This window comes from Cydia splendana, chromosome 12 (assembly GCF_910591565.1).
Source record: "Cydia splendana chromosome 12, ilCydSple1.2, whole genome shotgun sequence".
Lineage (NCBI taxonomy): Eukaryota > Metazoa > Arthropoda > Insecta > Lepidoptera > Tortricidae > Cydia > Cydia splendana.
In genome coordinates this window covers 16,023,246-16,041,615 of record NC_085971.1, presented here as the reverse complement: position 1 = coordinate 16,041,615, position 18,370 = coordinate 16,023,246, and the positions used below count along the sequence as shown (strand labels likewise).

Genomic DNA, 18,370 nt, shown 5'->3' with positions numbered 1-18,370 from the left:
TGGTTTGATTTTTAATACACTTTAAAGTTTATTCTAAGACGCAATGTATTGCAAATTTTGTTATGTTTAAGACGTGACAAGCAACGTCAATCACAATGATATGGCGTGGCGATGGCGTCCATTGAAGATAATATTTATTTTGTATGAAAAATAAGGAGGCTAAATACTTCATAGTTTTCAAAAGTTGTTGAACAAAAGTGTCACTATTTGAGGAGTACAATCTATGTTTTAATTATTTGCTCGTGTTACAGGCCACACCCGGTATGTAGCGTGTATGGTATATAGCCAAATTGACATTACCCATTAACAATTAACAATTGGTATGAATAGGATTTGGCTTGCCAACCGCTTGTTAGACCGGGCCGTGCCCGGGCCGAGGCGTCCGACATGTAATTTTCTATGACGGCTGATCGGTGATCACTTGGTGCTTTCCATAGAAAATGAAGCGCCGGAAGCTCCGGGCCGGCCCCGGCCCGGCCTAGCGTGAGTCATCCTTAAGTCAATACCTTTGGCTTTGACTTTCAAAGGATTGAAGGATTAGGAACCAGTGTATATAAGGGAATACTGGTGCAATCTTCGTAAACATTGACTGCAAACATCAAATGAAAATGGCGTAACTCTATATGACTGTCATAGTAACATACGTCCTTTTTTCAATAAAAGGTAGAACCGGAACCCTCGTTTATTCCCAACGGTGTACAAAGCACATTGCCTCGGGCCGACTATGAAAATGGGACCTCGACATCCGTAATAATACGTAAGACATATATAAATTACTAAAAGTGTGACAATGGTAAGATATTATTTTCTTGTTATTGACTGAGCGCTAGCGAAGGTCTCTGTTTCAGCTTGGGCAAAAATGCTTTGTAGACTCAAGCTTGATCAAGATTTATTTCATCGTAAACAATATAAAATTTATGGAGGAGACAGTAAGAGAGTTACATAAAAAATATAGATATACATATGTGTCGCTTAACTTCGAACTCGGGTAAATCCATTCGACCCTCTCAGCAAATATCTACCCTATTTCCTTTTTTTTAGTACAAAAATCGCATAATCTGACAGATGGATTTACCCGAGTTTGTAGTTAAGCGACTCATATATATATATTTCTTGAGGGATCTTCACTCTTCAGTATAATGTTCAGTAGAGGATTTCTGCTCCGTCTTCGCATTCAAAAGCTTTGATACGTCGTCTCGTACTTCTGACTCTTATGGAGATAGCTCTTATCACAGAAATTTGGACTTTAACTTTCAGCCCGAAAATTATTTGTGAATATGCCTTTCCCCATTTATCATTCAATTTTGATGCTGTTTTCTAAAATGCTTTGTATGTTCTTCTCTACAGGTCGAAATTCTCGACCGATTCTAGTGTGGTGAGCTGGTTCGATAATGATATATAATTTTTTTGTCGATCCAGATTTTGGAAATTTATCAAAATGGCGGAACAATACATTTATTCAGTTTTAAGATATACCTACTCGCGAGGTCTGTAGCTCTCACAGCCACTAGTCTTATTTGTTCTAGCCTATTGTGTCCCACTGCTGATGGGTAAAAGCCTCCCTGCCCTGCCCGTCTTTCTTGGAATATTACCCTAACCTAAGGAAGACGTCAAGATTGTACCTATCTCCATATCCTAAGATGTCTGCCGTGACGCTGCACTATGTTTGGTGTCCAATCGGTAGTTATCTTGGCCCATAATCATTTGGCTAGATTTTGTCAAAGATTTTGGTTCAAGCTTTTTTTACCGAAAGTCATTCTATTCAAACAAATATCTACTTAGGGCCAATTGCAACCATCCCACCAAATGAAAAAAAAAAAAATAATAACACGAGCCCAAACTCAAGTGAGTTAACTTTTGAATTATACCGAATTACCGAGTACTTGTAGAAATCTCGGGCACACCATCAGCTTGATAGAATAGAATAGAATAGTTTTTATTCGTAAACACACAGACAATAAACATACATAGAAAAAACAGTGAAAAATAAAGTGTCACGAAATACACACACATACACACACATGTGTGATGACACATAACATAACATTGCGTTACCTAGGTTACGTAGATATGCTTTTTTCAGCCCCTGACATAGACACCTTTACCAAGCGATCAGAATGCCCTCCACATTTGGGAATCAAATTGCATCGCCTTTGTCGAACGGAGCGTAAGGCAAAGCTTTGTGCACGTTCTTGAGCAAACATTTTGTGTACGATACAGGGTTGAAACAGAGGCTCTGAGTGCAGGTTGCCGACCGCTGGTTAAATGTTTTAACCGTATTTGTATGAAGACATTATAAATTAGCAAGCTTAAGCAATTGAGATGTAGATATAAATAAATAAAATAAAATAACTTTTTAATTAACAATAACATACACAGATCAAGTCCATCACTATATAAAACAAAGTCTCCCGCCGCCGCTTCTGTCTGTTTGTGTGTAGGTATGGATGTTCGCGATAAACTCAAAAAACCGGCCAAGTGCGAGTCGGGCTCGCACACGAAGGGTTCCGTACCATTATCTATAAAAACGGTCACCCATCCAAGTACTGACCCCGCCCGACGTTGCTTAACTTCGGTCAACAATCACGTTTATTGTATGGGAGCCCCACTTAAATCTGTATTTTATTGTTTTTAGTATTTGTTGTTATGGCGGCAACAGAAATACATCATCTGTGAAAATTTCAGCTGTCTAGCTATCACTAGATAGTGCATAAAACATTAGCAACACAATTGAAACCACATTTGTGCGATGCTCAGCATGGCTTTAGAGCAAATCGCTCCGTCGACACCAACCTGCTAACTTTGACGGCCACTATCTCTGAGCATCTTGATAGAGGCACCCAGGTCGATGTTCTGTATTTCGATTTCCGAAAAGCTTTCGATCGCGTAGATAATGACGTACTTATGAGAAAGTTAAATGACTTAGGCTTCTCGCCAAGGTTGCTTGCTTTCTTCGCTAGTTATTTGCGCGATCGTCAGCAGTACGTTCGTTATGGGTGTTTCGTCTCGGCTCCGTATCATACCAGGTCTGGGGTCAGTCAGGGTTCGATACTTGGCCTGCTCTTATTTGGACTCATGATCAATGACCTGGAATCTGTTGTCAAGCATGCTCAATGTTTGTTATACGCTGACGATTTGAAGCTGGTGTATGGAGTAAAGAGTGGAGCGGATTGTGTCTCTCTTCAAGAGGATATTACCTCAGTTACAAACTGGAGTATAGCCAATAAACTGCTTTTTAATATTTCGAAGTGTTCTGTGTGCACGTTTAGTCGTTCCGCTACCCCCCGACTTCAGCAGTACACGTTGGGAACTGAGGTGATCGCCAGGGTCTTTACCGTAAAAGATCTTGGTGTGACCTTTGATGAGCGCCTGAGCTTTCACGAGCATATTCGTACACTCGCGGATAGTTCTTTTAGGAGACTAGGCTTTGTGATCCGCAATGTCAAGGACTTCTGGGACATTGGGGCCATAGGGATGATTTACAGCGCATTGGTCAGAAGTAAGCTTGAGGCCTCGTCAATCATCTGGCACCCGTACGAATCCACTTACGCCTTACTTCTGGAGAAGATCCAAAAGGCATTCCTAAGATTCTTATTCAAAAAAAGATTTGGTTATTATCCTTTTATGTATCCAACGAAATATTTACTCGGATGCCTCGGATATAATTCCCTAGAAGTAAGGCGCAACAATAAATTGATGACCAATGCTTGTCGCATACTGCGTGGGGAGTCCGACTGCCCGGAGCTTGTGGCTCGAGTTTTACGGCTGTATGTCCCTAATCACTTTGAGGCCGCGAGCGCGTCCACTGCTGGTAGTGCCGGCGGCGCGCACGGTGTCGCGTAGGAATTCGCCGCTCTATCGTGCGCTGACGCTGCTCAGTACGCTCCTGACATCGGCACCTGAATGTGACTTGTTTGCTTGGAGATGGGCGACTGTGTGCCGTGAATGTCTGAAGTTCTGCGAGATGATGGATGACAGGCTGTCCAGCATTTATGTTTAATGTCTCCTTATATGTTTCATGTGTTTGTATACTGTGTGTGTTGCAATGTTTAATTTCTCGGTGTATTGGCTTGTCTGTAATGCCGTGTAAATATATTGTTAAATAAATTGTTAAAAATTGTTAAATCACAGATCACGAGATACAGCCTGGTGACAGACGGACGGACGGACGGACGGACGGACGGACAGCGGAGTCTTAATAATAGGGTCCCATTTTACCCTTTGGGTCATCATCATCATTTTCACCTATCAATAGAATGATTGAGGAAGGTGTACAATTTGTTAAGGTTTTGTGTAACCCGTGGAAAGGGGTGGGTCGCTAATTAAGAAATAAGACGTACAAACACACACCCAATTTATTCAACCCGCATATTTACAGAGCCCATTATACTATGACATATAAATCAAACAACCAAAATAAGTAGGCCATTACACATAAAACTTTACAACCCATAATAACTGTAAATTAATAACGTTTTCTATGTGACTGCTTCGCTTTACCATAATCAAGAAAAAAATCCTTCAAAACCACTTAACTCACTACCATTAACTTTCATTTTGAACCTTAGACTCAACTTTATAAAGTTAAATTTTGCTTGTTCATTTTGGCAAGATACGAGTGTTTGAAAGTATTAGTGTTTGGTATAGTGGAGTATGATATACGATTTGACAGTTACATTACAACTTTCATGGGATTTTTACGGGTGTGTTATTTTTAAACGGTATTAGAATGGTGTTTTACTGTTACATGGTTTTAGAATTTAGATGCCCATCGGTATATTAATGTCATCTTTTAGTCGGGGCATAGAGAAATATAGTAAGAATAGAGTGCTCACTCCATACATCAGTTTTTTAGTACCTACCAGAAAGACTATTATTTTCGCAGTCGACATCTAGCATCGAGTAGAGGAATTAAGGACTGTATCGTTTATTATGCGAACAGATAAAACCTGGTCTAACTGTAATGTTGACGTGTGTATTATTTTGTATTACTATGTTCTTAATGTATAATCTGGGGGTATTTTTAAGCCATATCTGATATAAGAAGGTTTTCCATTTTGTTTATTTTAGGGACTTCATGATGATTTTAATACCGTCTAGCAAATATAATTTGGACAGCTTAATTTGAGACTATTTCACCGATTCCTTGGTACGATTTAAAGAAACAAAAGGTTAATATATGCCATCTAAGTGTCCTTTTCATGATTGCTCAATTGAACATCCACAGAATAAATGTGGTGAATTTTTATCTTTACATGAAAACGACTTTATATGCAACATTTTGGATTCCCGTCAATTTCTGACGCAAGCGAAATGAGGGAAACAGCTAAAAATAATCTACCGAAATCCAAAGCCTAACGGACATTCATGACGTTGAACCATGGCTAGAACAGGTCGATAGAAACGCTCCATGATGGTTATATTGTATACCAAAGTCGGGGTTGTCGTAAGTAACATGCCATATTCTCTAAAAGGCCATGCACAGATCCAAAACCTTTTTTCCATCTAAAAGAAATGATTAGACTATGTCCAGATGTTTCGCTTTACGAATCATATGTAATTGCTGTTTACATAGTACGATTTTTTTGTGTAATATCTGGTCTTGTTCGCAAACCGCAAATTTTCTTGTAGTATTTGTCCAAAATCGTTGTAGTTACTCGGGAGGATTAGGTAAATATTGTCCAAACCATATGCTTTACGTGATCTCCCAGGACGAAATGTTACTTATTATTAAAGCACAAATTAACAGTTAACACTGCTATAGAGAAACTCAATCAAGACCTCACGAGTATAGCAACCTGGGCTACAGAAAATTGCCTACTGCTTAACCCAAATAAAACAAAGTACCTTGTCTTTGGCAGCAAGCACCAACTGGCTGGTGTCAGTACTTCAGTAGATGTTATGTTAATGAATGAACCAATTGAGAGGGTGTATGAAGCGCGAAATCTGGGCCTTTTAATGGATTGTGGACTTCGATATGAAAAGCATACCGCAGAGGCTGTAAGAAGTTGCTTCTATAAGCTTAAGGTGCGATATAAAATTCGGCCATACCTAAGCGAAACCTTGCGCATTCAACTGATCGAGTCACTTGTACTATCAAAACTTAATTATATGGATGTTGTAACTGGGCCTAGGCTACTTGCTAAAACAAAAAGACTCATACAACGTGTTCAAAATGCCTGTGCTCGCTTCTGTTTTGATATTCCTTTGAGAGCCCACGTCACTCCGTTTCTTAATAGTCATAAGATCCTCAAAATGCAGCACCGTCGTAAACTTCATTTGGCTTGTTTGCTCTTCGGAGTTCTGAAGTATAAAACCCCTGCATATCTTTGTAACAAGTTATCTTGCATCACGCTCCGCGACCGCCGTAAATGTGGGATTCAATTGTTGACGCCACGCCACGCTTCGGCAGCTTTCCGGGGCAGCTATCGCTATACTGCCTCAAAATGTTGGAATAACGTGCCACCGCCAATGAGGAACCTGCAAAGTATTCATACTTTTAAAACGAAGCTTAAACAGTACATGCTTAGCCATCAACTTAGCCAGGAAACCTGCTTACACGATACAAGCTGCCTGTAGTTTCTGCTTTTACTTACCACTTAGATTACGTTCCCTCTGCATTGCCATAGCACATTACTTTTATTAAAAATGTTATTCTCGCCCTCTTGTGACTCTCTATATGTAGTTAAATCTGTATGATCGATAAAATATTGCTTAAACTGCTTTTGTTCGTAACAAATCGACCTGTTTTATATGTCATTTTAGTTTAGTTTGCGCAGCTGCCGCATGGCGCTAGATGTAATGTCAGGCGTAATGTACGGCCAAGATGAGTTTGACCTGATAATGTAACAGCTGTATTGTACGTAGTAAAACTATACATAGTAATTTATTGTAATGTATTCTTGACTAATTGCTATCTTTGTCTTTTGTATTCTTATTACTATCTTTGTATTTTGTATGTATTAATTTTGTTGTTAATTCTCTTGTTAATCATGTTACCTGTCGTGATTGTTTCACCGGATGGTCTTATCGGAAGATCAGCGCTGGAAGTCGCCAGCAACATGCTGAGGTGAGACCATTTCGTGGCACTTTCTCTTTTTTATGTGTCTCTGTTTAGTATAAGTTTTTATTTTGTGTTTGTGCTTACGAATAAAATTATAAAAAAAAAAAAAAAAAAAAAAAATTAAACTATATGTGTAATTTTTTAATAAAAATATAATACCAGAAAAAACGGCTAAGTAAAGTTGTATTCATAATAAACGATACAGTCCTTATCAGTACCGCTACTACTTGATACTAGAATTCTCTAGTGTCGCGACTCACGAAAATTGTATTGAACAACAAATTTCCCGGAGGGGTAGGCAGAGACCACGGATTTTCACTTGCTACGATCCTGACATACCTCTTTCGCTCCCTTCACTTTCATAACATTCCTCATACACGCTCGCCGGTTTAGGGTGCTCTTGAGCTGGCCTTTCTTCAGGATTTCCCCGATCTGATCAGAGAAAGTCCGCCGAGGTCTACCCCTTCCAACCTCCACTTCCACTTCCCCCTTATACTCTCTCTTTGTTAGCCTTCTTTCACTCATTCTTTCCACGTGTCCAAACCATCTCAACATACCTTTCTCAATTTTTGTCACAACATCTACATTCAGTCCACACTTTTGCCTTATTCTACCTGTTCCTAATTCTATCTTGAAGTCTTATTATTATTCATATATGTATTAGGCCTTTTATATGATCCAATCATACATGATTGTGATGTTATTCGAGAGTTGACCCCAAGGTCGTTGCACTTTTATATGTGATGACAACGTTACCTCGCGTGACACCCCCCGCTGGGCGAGGGAATACTAAATAAAAAAAACCGGCCAAGTGCGAGTCGGACTCGCGTTCCAAGGGTTCCGTACATTACACAATTTTTAACAATGTATTTTTTAAGTGAAAGGTGGGTGAAATATCATTATAAAACCCGTAGGGGTCGGATCAAAAACTTAGTAATTAAGTCCGACTCACGCTTGACTGCACATTTCTAATAGGTTTTCCTGTCATCTATAGGTAAAAAACTATATTGTGTATTTTTTTTTATTTTAGACCCTGTACTTTCGTCTATTCTCTTAAATAACTTCTACCATAGGTGTTATAATATTTAGAAAAAATATATTTGATCTTCTCAAAATGAGCTCTTTCATTTGATATGTATCTTAAGTAACACGATATAGAATATTTTAAACTTTCGCGTTTTGAACACATATTAACTCACATTTAGACGGGTCTAACGCGAATTTTATTCAATTACCTTGATTTACCGACGTTTCGACACAGGTTTCACTGGTCGTGGTCGCGGCTGACTGATGTCCCAGCAAAATGTCAAAACAGAGATTTGTGCTACTGTGTAGGGTGATGATTTAAGGGTTAAATTTACGCATTTTTTTTTTATAAAAATTACATTCGTTTTAAGACGAAAAGTCGGAAAGTGTGCAAAAATCTAGAGGTTGATAATTTTTAGTACGTGATTTTGAACGCTGTTTTCGGGGTTTGCAATTATTTTATATTTAAAAACTTTATCATAGGTACTTATAGCACAAATAGTGTATCTTTCTAATGGTAGTAAAAAAAATCATATATCTATTACTGAAAATTACATATTTAGATAAATATGATTTAGCCAAATCAACTTCTAACACTGGTTTCGCAGTGAAAATCGAAGTTATATATTTTTTTACTATTTTTCCTAGAACCTGCAAACAATTATGTGATACATACATTAATTTCAGGCAAAAAGAAAAAGTCATGCATTTAAGGGTTAAGTCCTACCATACTACACCCCATTTTCAGGTCCTAGACAATGCATGTCATGTAACTCATAGACCATGTAACATGTAAACCCTATAAAATAGTACATTAACCTTTCCGTAAAACGTCTCAATCGACTAATAACGGCTTCGTTGGACATTGACGTGTTGATTAGCGTTAACGCTGTACGTGACGCTTTTACCAGACCTACGCCGAAGACTAGTAAATATTATAAACAGCCAATCTTTATTTTAACTTCGTACGAGACGCTTTACCAATCTTAAACCACAAAAATAATATAGACTATTTAATTTATTTTCATCACACTTGCTCGAAAAAGACCTTATTTCATGCAGGTGTACTGAAGGACAAAGGCCCATATTGTCCCGCGGGAGTTATGGATTGTAAAAAAAAAGCTATAACTCCCTAGGGACTTATGGCTTTTTTTTTAAATTACTTATGTCATTAACTTATATGAACCATGTCAGAAGTAAAATACTTTTTTAATACAGTTGCTCACAAAGTGCTACTTTACGTAGCTGTTTAGCGTGCGGAAAGTTGGTTATGTCGAACTAGTGCTTTTTACTTTTCCAATTTTTTTAAATTTATACTTGTTCCAATTCACGACTACTTATTGATGAGTGTTAATATTAGTTTCCTTTAAACGTCGTAATCAGCATAAAAACCTACTGTTAATGTAAGAATATGAAAAATATACATATTTCATATTTTAATACTTACCTCTTCATCATTATAACACGTTTATTTTTTAATATTGAATATTGAAAATTCCGTTCTTAATAAGGTGTCTGAATGGAACGGAATAGCTGCCAAACGCCCATAGATATAATATACTTAAAGACGACGTCTAAGCGAGCTGTCACTGTTACCACTTTTGTTTAGTGTACGATTAACAATGTTTTACTTATTTTTTCGCAACTGTATTAAAAAACGTCGTTCGATACACGTGCGGAAATGTCATTCTTCACTCGTCCCGAGTCTTCCCACTCGCCTGCGGCTCGTGGCAAGATATCTCGGTACTCGTGTAGTAATGACATACCTTCCGCACTAGCATCGAAATGTACTATTTTACAGTCAAGGTATAAGAGAGTTTTACTTTTAAAATACAGACGTTTATTATTTAATATTTTTGTTAATGTTTAAAAATGATGGCGATTGCGCGCCAGTCACCAAGACGACCGTCGAGGTCGCATCAAAACCAGTTAAAAACCATAGCAAATTGATAAATTGGAATCGACCCCCAAAACCGGAGTCCTCAAACAACGATTTAATTAGGAAATTCCCGATCTAAAATAAACTGCACGGTTATGATGGTCGTTCTTGTCTACGTGACAGCGTGATAAACCGGTATCCGTCACTAAAGTCCTTTTTTTTATTCGGTAGACTAAAATGTAATTTCCTAGTATGAACATAAATTGTCATTTCATAGTATGAAATGTCACTTTAGTCTACCGAATAAAAAAATTGGTGTTAGAAAGTGAGAGTTATTTTATCACGTGGATAAACGTGGATAAAGCCATCCATAATACGCCGGCTGAAATAAATAAAATAAAAAAATACTTCTAACAGTATCGATCTAAAATAATTTATGGAAGACAATTTTGTCACAAAGCCGAAAGTCTTTATTTCTCGCTTATCTTTTGCACAACTCAACTTAGCCATTATAACCTGAGCTCCAGATTGATACCATGTTCATATAATCGCAGACTACGCTTAAAATGGCTTATAAATCGGTAGCAAAATTACTCTGACATTTAGACCTTCGTAAAGAACATCACAATTAGACTACCTGGTGTAATACGATATCAAAATTAGGTTATTTGAATGCAAACTGAACACTCGTATAGGAAAAAATAATTGGATATTCAGAACTAGTACAAGATAATACGTGCTACTCGTATGTGCTGTTTTGACGCCATCCTTTTAGGGTTCCGTACCCAAAGGGTAAAACGGGACCTTATTACTAAGACTCCGCTGTCCGTCCGTCCGTCTGTCACCAGGCTGTATCTCACGAACCGTGATAGCTAGACAGTTGAAATTTTCACAGATGATGTATTTCTGTTGCCGCTATAACAACAAATACTAAAAACAGAATAAAATAAAGATTTAAGTGGGGCTCCCATACAACAAACGTGATTTTTGACCGAAGTTAAGCAACGTTGGGCGGGGTCAGTACTTGGATGGGTGACCGTTTTTTTTGCCGTTTTTGCATTATGGTACGGAACCCTTCGTGCGCGAGTCCGACTCTCACTTGCCCGGTTTTATTTTATTTCCAGCTAACATGGTCAGTAACATTATAAATAAATAAACTATTGGAACGGGATATTTATTTAATTAACTTTTGTTTTGGCCAGTTTCTGACGTGCCGCGAATTTATTTATGGTCTACCCACACACCATACGTACATTAAGCTGCAGAGATAACTGACCCCTCAAATTTCTATGCAGGGGGGTCAGTTATATATCCAGCTTACTGTTCATTATTTCAGAGAGTTTCTAGACCGCTAAAAACAGCATTTGCGGCTCTGTATGCTTCTTAAAACCGGTCATTTCTACTGCGTACTTCTTCTTAAGGGGCTACCTCACGCTAATGACCTTCGATCTGAATCCCTTAGTTTTCTAATGTTTTTTGTAGCTTATTATATTAACAGCAACGGCTTTAAGCAATATAGTATCCCATATTTACTTCAAAGTTCATTGTCTTCGAGATATTTGGCAGCAAATTTGAACAATTTTATGCTAAAAAACTGGTTATCTGGCCATAACTTTTGTGTTAAATAGTTTAAAATGAATTAGTTTAAATTTAAAATTAGTTTAAAAAGAAATGAATACTTATTTTTTTAGGATTTTTTAAACATTGTCTAAAAAACTCATTAAAAAATAAGTAAGTACCTATTCATTTCTTTCAAAATTCGGTGGACAAAACCGGAGATAAAAGATTGAAGAACCGATAACAGTTTGTCTTATAATTCTATCTGTAGAGCAAAAAAAGAAGATACGATTCAAAACTTGTCAAAAATCGATGAAAACCTCGGGTAGCCCCTTAAAATTTTGCCGACCACTGGGCGAGTCACAAATGCGGATATCAATTGCTTTGATGCTTTGATCGTCTCGAAAGGTCTTGTACCATTCTAAAAACCCTTTACTTAACCAATAAAGTGGTGAAATTAGTACTAACATGCTACGTGAAATAATTAGTGGCTATATTAATTGAACGCAGTGTTAATCTGATAAGAACTCTGTTTACTTACTCATAAGGTCTCTTTTGTATTGGTTTGTTTTACAGAAAAGATCAATATTAATAAAGCTATCCTTATTTGACCTTTTGTTCAAACTGGCAACAATTACCAGGTAATAGGATATTGCTATTATTGGCCCTTCTTCTTCTTGGTCGCATCCATCATGACTGATGATCGTGGTTGGTGGGTTTTGTTCGGGCACGAACACACTCTCGCCATCAATTCCGGTCCATCGCTTTCCTCACCACGTCATAGAATTTCTGAGATGGTTCCTCGCCTTTGAGTTGGTCAGTCCATCGTGCTGGTGAACGGCCCCGTGACCTTTTGCCATCAGTATTACCAACAACGATTAACCTTTCCAAACTTTCGTCTCCCCTTCTCATTATATGGCCAAAGTAACTTAGGAAGCGTTGTTCACAGATTGTGGACAATCGCACTTTCACGTCGAGTTCCAACAGTACGGAGTGATTCGTGCGCTTAGCTGTCCATGGTATTCTCAGCATACGCCTCCAACACCACATCTCAAAGGCATCGATCCGTTGTTTCTCTCTGCTTTTGATTGTCCACGTTTCGGCTCCATACATAAATATTGGAAATACAAGGGCTCGTACAAGTCTCATTTTAGTGTTTCTGGATATTCCCCGATTGGCCCTTCATTTGTTTTAAAATCATAGGGTCAAAAGCGGTATCATGGTCGCATTTTTATCACCTGTCACTTTCGCACTTACATATTTGTTAGAACGTGACAGGCATGGTGATAAATGATAAAGAGCCGACCATCTTAGCCCTACAGCGGGCGTAGCATGGTTCCATTTTTATCGCTTGTAACTATGTCCGTCACTTTCGCACTTACATACTTGTTAAAACGTGACAGGCATGGTGACAAGCGATAAAAATGCGACCGTGCTACCGCCGCAGGTCGAGCAATCTTTGACATAGTAAAGGTGAGTGACCCGTTTTCATATATTTTTTGTACTCGTCGACTTTATTGGTTGAATTAAAACTTCGAAAACCAAACTATACTCTGTCGTTTTAGGTATTTAAATAAAAGTAAACAAAATCTACCCTCAAATACTCCTTATGTCAGTTGAGTAGATGAAAACATTACGCGATCAAATAATGTAGGTTAAAGTCAGGTCGTTCAGTGACTGATCCAGGCGGTTTTGTAATTGGTCGGTTAACCAATAAATGTTAGAACTACCTGCAAATATACAAATTGTTTGTTTACTTTTATTTAAATACCTAAAGATACAGACTCTAGTGTACTTTTCACTATAGACTCCCGACTCAACTATAATGTCTTCATTACAAGACACTTTAGTAAACTTTAATTAATTTGACCAATCGCGTCTCGCCGCGGTCAAGAGGACTAAACCAAAGGATAGAACAAAAAACATCAACGAGCCTCTTCTTCAGTAGATACTTGCCTAATTAATAACTTAACAGTTATTTAGGTTGTATAGAAGAAAAAATATAATTTTAGTTGACATAGAAAAATTATTTTATACAATAGTGATTTAATCAAGCTTTTCTGAAATCTCGTAAGTACCTTACTTAGGCCACTCAGCAAGCTTCATGGCCTAGACACGGTACTTGACTGAAGAGCTCTCTATAATATCTCGATTGTATATGATACTATAGTATGTCTGAGTCACACGGAAGTTTATTATTTAAATTATTAATTGATCCACGACTGTCCACGATCTGACATAATTTCAACCCTCCAAAACATCATTATTTCGATATTTATGACTTTTTCTCCTACCATAAATTAACTAAAAAGCCGTTGTCCATACATTCCTTAGTTTCGTCGACGTAATAATGACGCAAACACATTCCTCACATTTTACAAGTCGGTCAAGATGCTATTAACGAAAAACACATGCATTCGTCACCCCAAACTTAAAAAGGTCGTAACTGCCATATAATGACTAATAACTTACGACATTCTATGAGTTACGATAGAATGTTAGGGTTTCACACACGCCAAAATTAAAAAGGTCGTAACTGCCATTGAAAGACGAATAACTTACGACATTTTATGAGTTACGATAGATCGTTAACGTTAGTATGAAATATATTACGGGACAATACAATTAATCAGTTCGTTTTGAAATTAATTGGATTCTTGAAATGTTTGGGAAGCAGATATTTTAGGTGTGGTAATGTTTTATTAGGGAGTTTGCTTTGGAGTCCAGTTGAGATGGATACAGGATGAACAGATAGATAGATTAGATAGATAGACTCATCATCTTCCTCGCGTTATTCCGGCATATTGCCACGGCTCATGGGAGCCTGGGGTCCGCTTGACAACTAATCCCAAATTTGTATTGACATAGGCACTAGTTTTTACGAAAGCGACCATCTGACCTTCCAACCCAGAGGGAAAACTAGGCCTTATTGGGATTAGTCCGGTTTCCTCACGATGTTTTCCTTCACCGAAAAGTGACTGGTAAATATCAATTGATATTTCGTACGTAACTTCCGAAAAACTCATTGGAGTTTGAACCCGCGACCTCCGGATTGAAAGTCGCACGCTCTTACCGCTAAGCCACCAGCGCTTCCGCGCTTAGGCTTCAGCGCTTTAGATAGTTAGATAGACTAATCTAACCTCGTTCTACTTTAATCTAACCTCGTTCTACTTTAATCTAACCTCGTTCTACTTTAATCTAACCTCGTTCTACTTTAATCTAACCTCGTTCTACTTTAATCTAACCTCGTTCTACTTTAATCTAACCTCGTTCTACTTTAAACCCATGGTACTATCGCCCACACTGTTAACTGATAGTTCATAAACCTTATTACAAAAGGCATAAAGGTCCACCGATGGACAGTTTAAGAGTGTTGCTGTTTGTACAGTATTCTAATGGATATGATGACCGAACGGAATAGTCTTATGGAACTTACAGTAGGAGTAGCAGAGAAAGCGTTATTATTATTTGTCCTTGTCATCTGGTATATAAAAAATAAATAAATATTATAGGACAGTTTTACACAAATTGACTAAGCCCCATGGTAAGCTCAAGGCTTGTGTTGTGGGTACTCAGACAACGATACATAAATATAATATATTATAAATACTTTAAATACATAGAAAACAACCATGACTCAGGCACAAGTAGGTATCTGTGTGTGTTGTGTCATAGCGACGAAGCTGACTAAATTAAGTATATAAGTATGCTCTCAAAAATGTTTAAACGTGTTTTTAATTTCGTCGCATTGCAAATATTTTGTCACTCACGGGCAAACACGTATGGCCGATTTACAAATAATTCTATATTCAAAGCCCTTTCAACAAATTATCCTCAGAATTTTATAATTTGCAATCAAAACATCGAAAGAAACGAATTTCTATCTTCATTCACACCAGCACGGATATGATGGTCGTTCTTGTCTGCGTGACAGCGTGATAAAACGGTATCCGTCACTTTCAGTCGCGCCCTGTTAAAAAGTGACGGATATATTGTCTCGTGGATAAAGCCATCCATAATAGGCCTGCAGGTGAACGTGGTTATTGCTCGCCATTATAGCCCGTGTTGTAGTTTTTGTGGCGAGGCAATTTGAGGAGGCGATGGTGTCAAAATTGCCCGAGGAACACCTGTTGCTTTAGAGTGGGTCGAGCTCACTCCGCGTGGCTTTTGCAGTGACCAATGTGTCGCAATGTCTTAAATTAATGTCTTTCTATGAAGACATGACGTTTATAATGACACCAAATGTACCATTGTAATACCAAATAGTAAGAAAAGAATTTCACTATGGCGACATTTTTAAAATACGGATTTAATATCAGAGTGATGGGTAATGGTTAATTATTTATCTGGCAATAAGTACTTTAGTAAGTAGAAGCTGAAGACAAGGCTATAGCCGCGAAAATCGAAGTTCGCAAATTGCGTCCATCTTTCTCTGTCACTTTAATTAAGCCTTCTTGGAGTAAAAAAGAAAGATCCCCGCAATTTGCGAATTTCGATTTTCGCGGTAGCCCCCCAGTGTTCTACTGTTCTACAGGCTCGTTTACTTGGTTTGGGGTCGTCAAAGGGACGAAATCTTGATGATAACGGGTTGAACAAGTTAAGGAGTAAGCACACCATCATCTTCCTCGCGTTGTCCCGGCATTTTGCCACGGCTCATGGGAGCCTGGGGTTCGCTTGGCAACTAATCCCAAGAATTGGCGTAGGTACTAGTTTTTACGAAAGCGACTGCCATCTGAACTTCCAACCCAGAGGGTAAACTAGGCCTTATTGGGATTAGTCCGGTTTCCTCGCGATGTTTTCCTTCACCGAAAAGCGACTGGTAAATATCAAATGATATTTCGTAGGTACATAAGTTAAAGAGCAAGCACACCGATTATAAAATATTAAAATAATGAAATTATTGCATGCTGATTGATATTTTTTTTAATACTTTACTCAATATTATTAGTAATGTACTTTTGTGAGCCAAAATATACCTATTTTTATTTACTAAAATGCAAGAATATTATTACCTATATCAAGATTTTTTTAATACATCACGGGGAAAATTAAGTACATATATTTACTGTAACTAATTCTATGAACAAAAGACTGGTTTTTTCAATTGCACGATTCTGGCGATTCGCGAGTCTGTTCGGGGCGAAGAACTTACGAATTAGTACTTAAGTTACAAATAAAAAATAGCATCCGAGTAAACTAGAATGACCGGTTGTTTTACAAAATAAACTTTTTCATAAAATATTCCTGTAGCGTTTATAATATTACTTATTTTAGTACCTAATATAGCACAGACCATGTTTTAAACTAGACTCCGCAAATGCTTTTAATAATGTTATGCACGACTAATCATTCGATTGCTGCGTTCTACTCCTAATTGGCTCGTGAAATCCTAGCGGTAGGGGTAAAGTGGCATGAAAGATCCAGGTTTTGAAATAGCCACTTGCATTATTTTGGTAGTTTTGAACTGAATTCTGTACGAGCGTTTTGTTAAAACACAGATTTTCCGTCGCCGACAAACATTTGATTCACACAATATTTGATTTCCTTCATGCCACGTTTACCCATTCAGTTTTTTAAAAGAGATAACTTAGACTAATCGACATCAATGGTGTTCGAAGAGCTGGCAAGTTCCTTTTTATCCTGGAAATGCTGCATTCTCGGTATCAATCCAATGGGGCTCATTATTTTAGTTTTAAGTGATAGTTAGATAAAGTTAGTTATATTTTTTTACATTTCTTTTATCCCGTAATCATTTTATTTTTCATACCAATTAAATTGTAAGGAAATTGTTTTTGTCTCATTGCGACATATTAAATGACAAATTATAGGCAAAATTTAACCAAAGCCCCATAAATTAATCTTCACATTCATAAATTTTAATGACCTATTCTCCTGGGGTGTGTAATGCTTAATATAATTATAAAAAAACTATCATACATTTGTTATAACGCCATTTTATATATTATTTTATGATATAATGTAATTTTTATTATACGTTTCCTTTGTTATATTGGAATTTCATCTAAACTGTCATTGCTATAATGCCTATTGTAATATAATTTTTAAATAGTATATAGACATATTTTATAATGACATTTGTTATATTATATTTTTGTATAACGTGATACTTCATACAATTTTATCAAGTATAAATTCATATATTGTATAACATTTATTGTAATATTTTATTTAATAATAAGAAAATAACGTAAAGTTTTACATATTTTTTGTATAACTAGTACGTAAACCTACTTCTTCTATTCTATTCTATTCTATTCTATTCTATATATTCTATTTAATTCTAGGGAGGTCGCAGTTCTAACCTAACCTAACCAATTTTTTCACGGTTTTCGATTCTGCGGGGCCCACAGTTCAAACCTAACCTAGACCAGTTTTTTGCTAGGTATTTTATTCTACGGAGGGTCAAAGTTCTAACCTAACCTAACCCTCCTTTTGCCAGGTAGTTATTCGTTTGTGCAGAGTCGCAGTTCCAACCTAACCTAACCCATTTATGTCATGCAACTATTATGCCACACAAATAATTATGTGATGTCACTTGTTATAATAAATAATATGCTTTAGAGTATGTAATAATTATGGCAATGTATATTAGACCAAGTGTAAATATACCTTATGACTATTATACCAATTATAACATTATGTATACCGTTAATTAGGTATTACGGTAGTATGCCATTTATTACGTTATTCAAAATAACGATATAACAAACTATAATATATGAAAAGTAATTATAACAAATGTAATGCACCCATTCTCCTGACGTCATGGTAAGAACAAAAAATTAACAGCTTTTGTTTCGAGGGTGCTTATGGCTTCTAGTTCT

At 37.2% G+C, this 18,370-nt stretch overlaps 1 long non-coding RNA gene across 1 annotated transcript in view; it reads right to left on the bottom strand.

Annotated features, from left to right (window-relative positions):
* Positions 1 to 7,358: 7,358 nt before the first annotated feature.
* The window catches only part of LOC134795740 (uncharacterized), a 292,604-nt gene continuing 281,592 nt past the window's right edge, over positions 7,359 to 18,370 (bottom strand). Inside the window, exon 3 of the long non-coding RNA XR_010144840.1 lies at positions 7,359 to 7,620. This is a non-coding gene — a long non-coding RNA (uncharacterized LOC134795740). The remainder of the gene's footprint in view (positions 7,621 to 18,370) is intronic.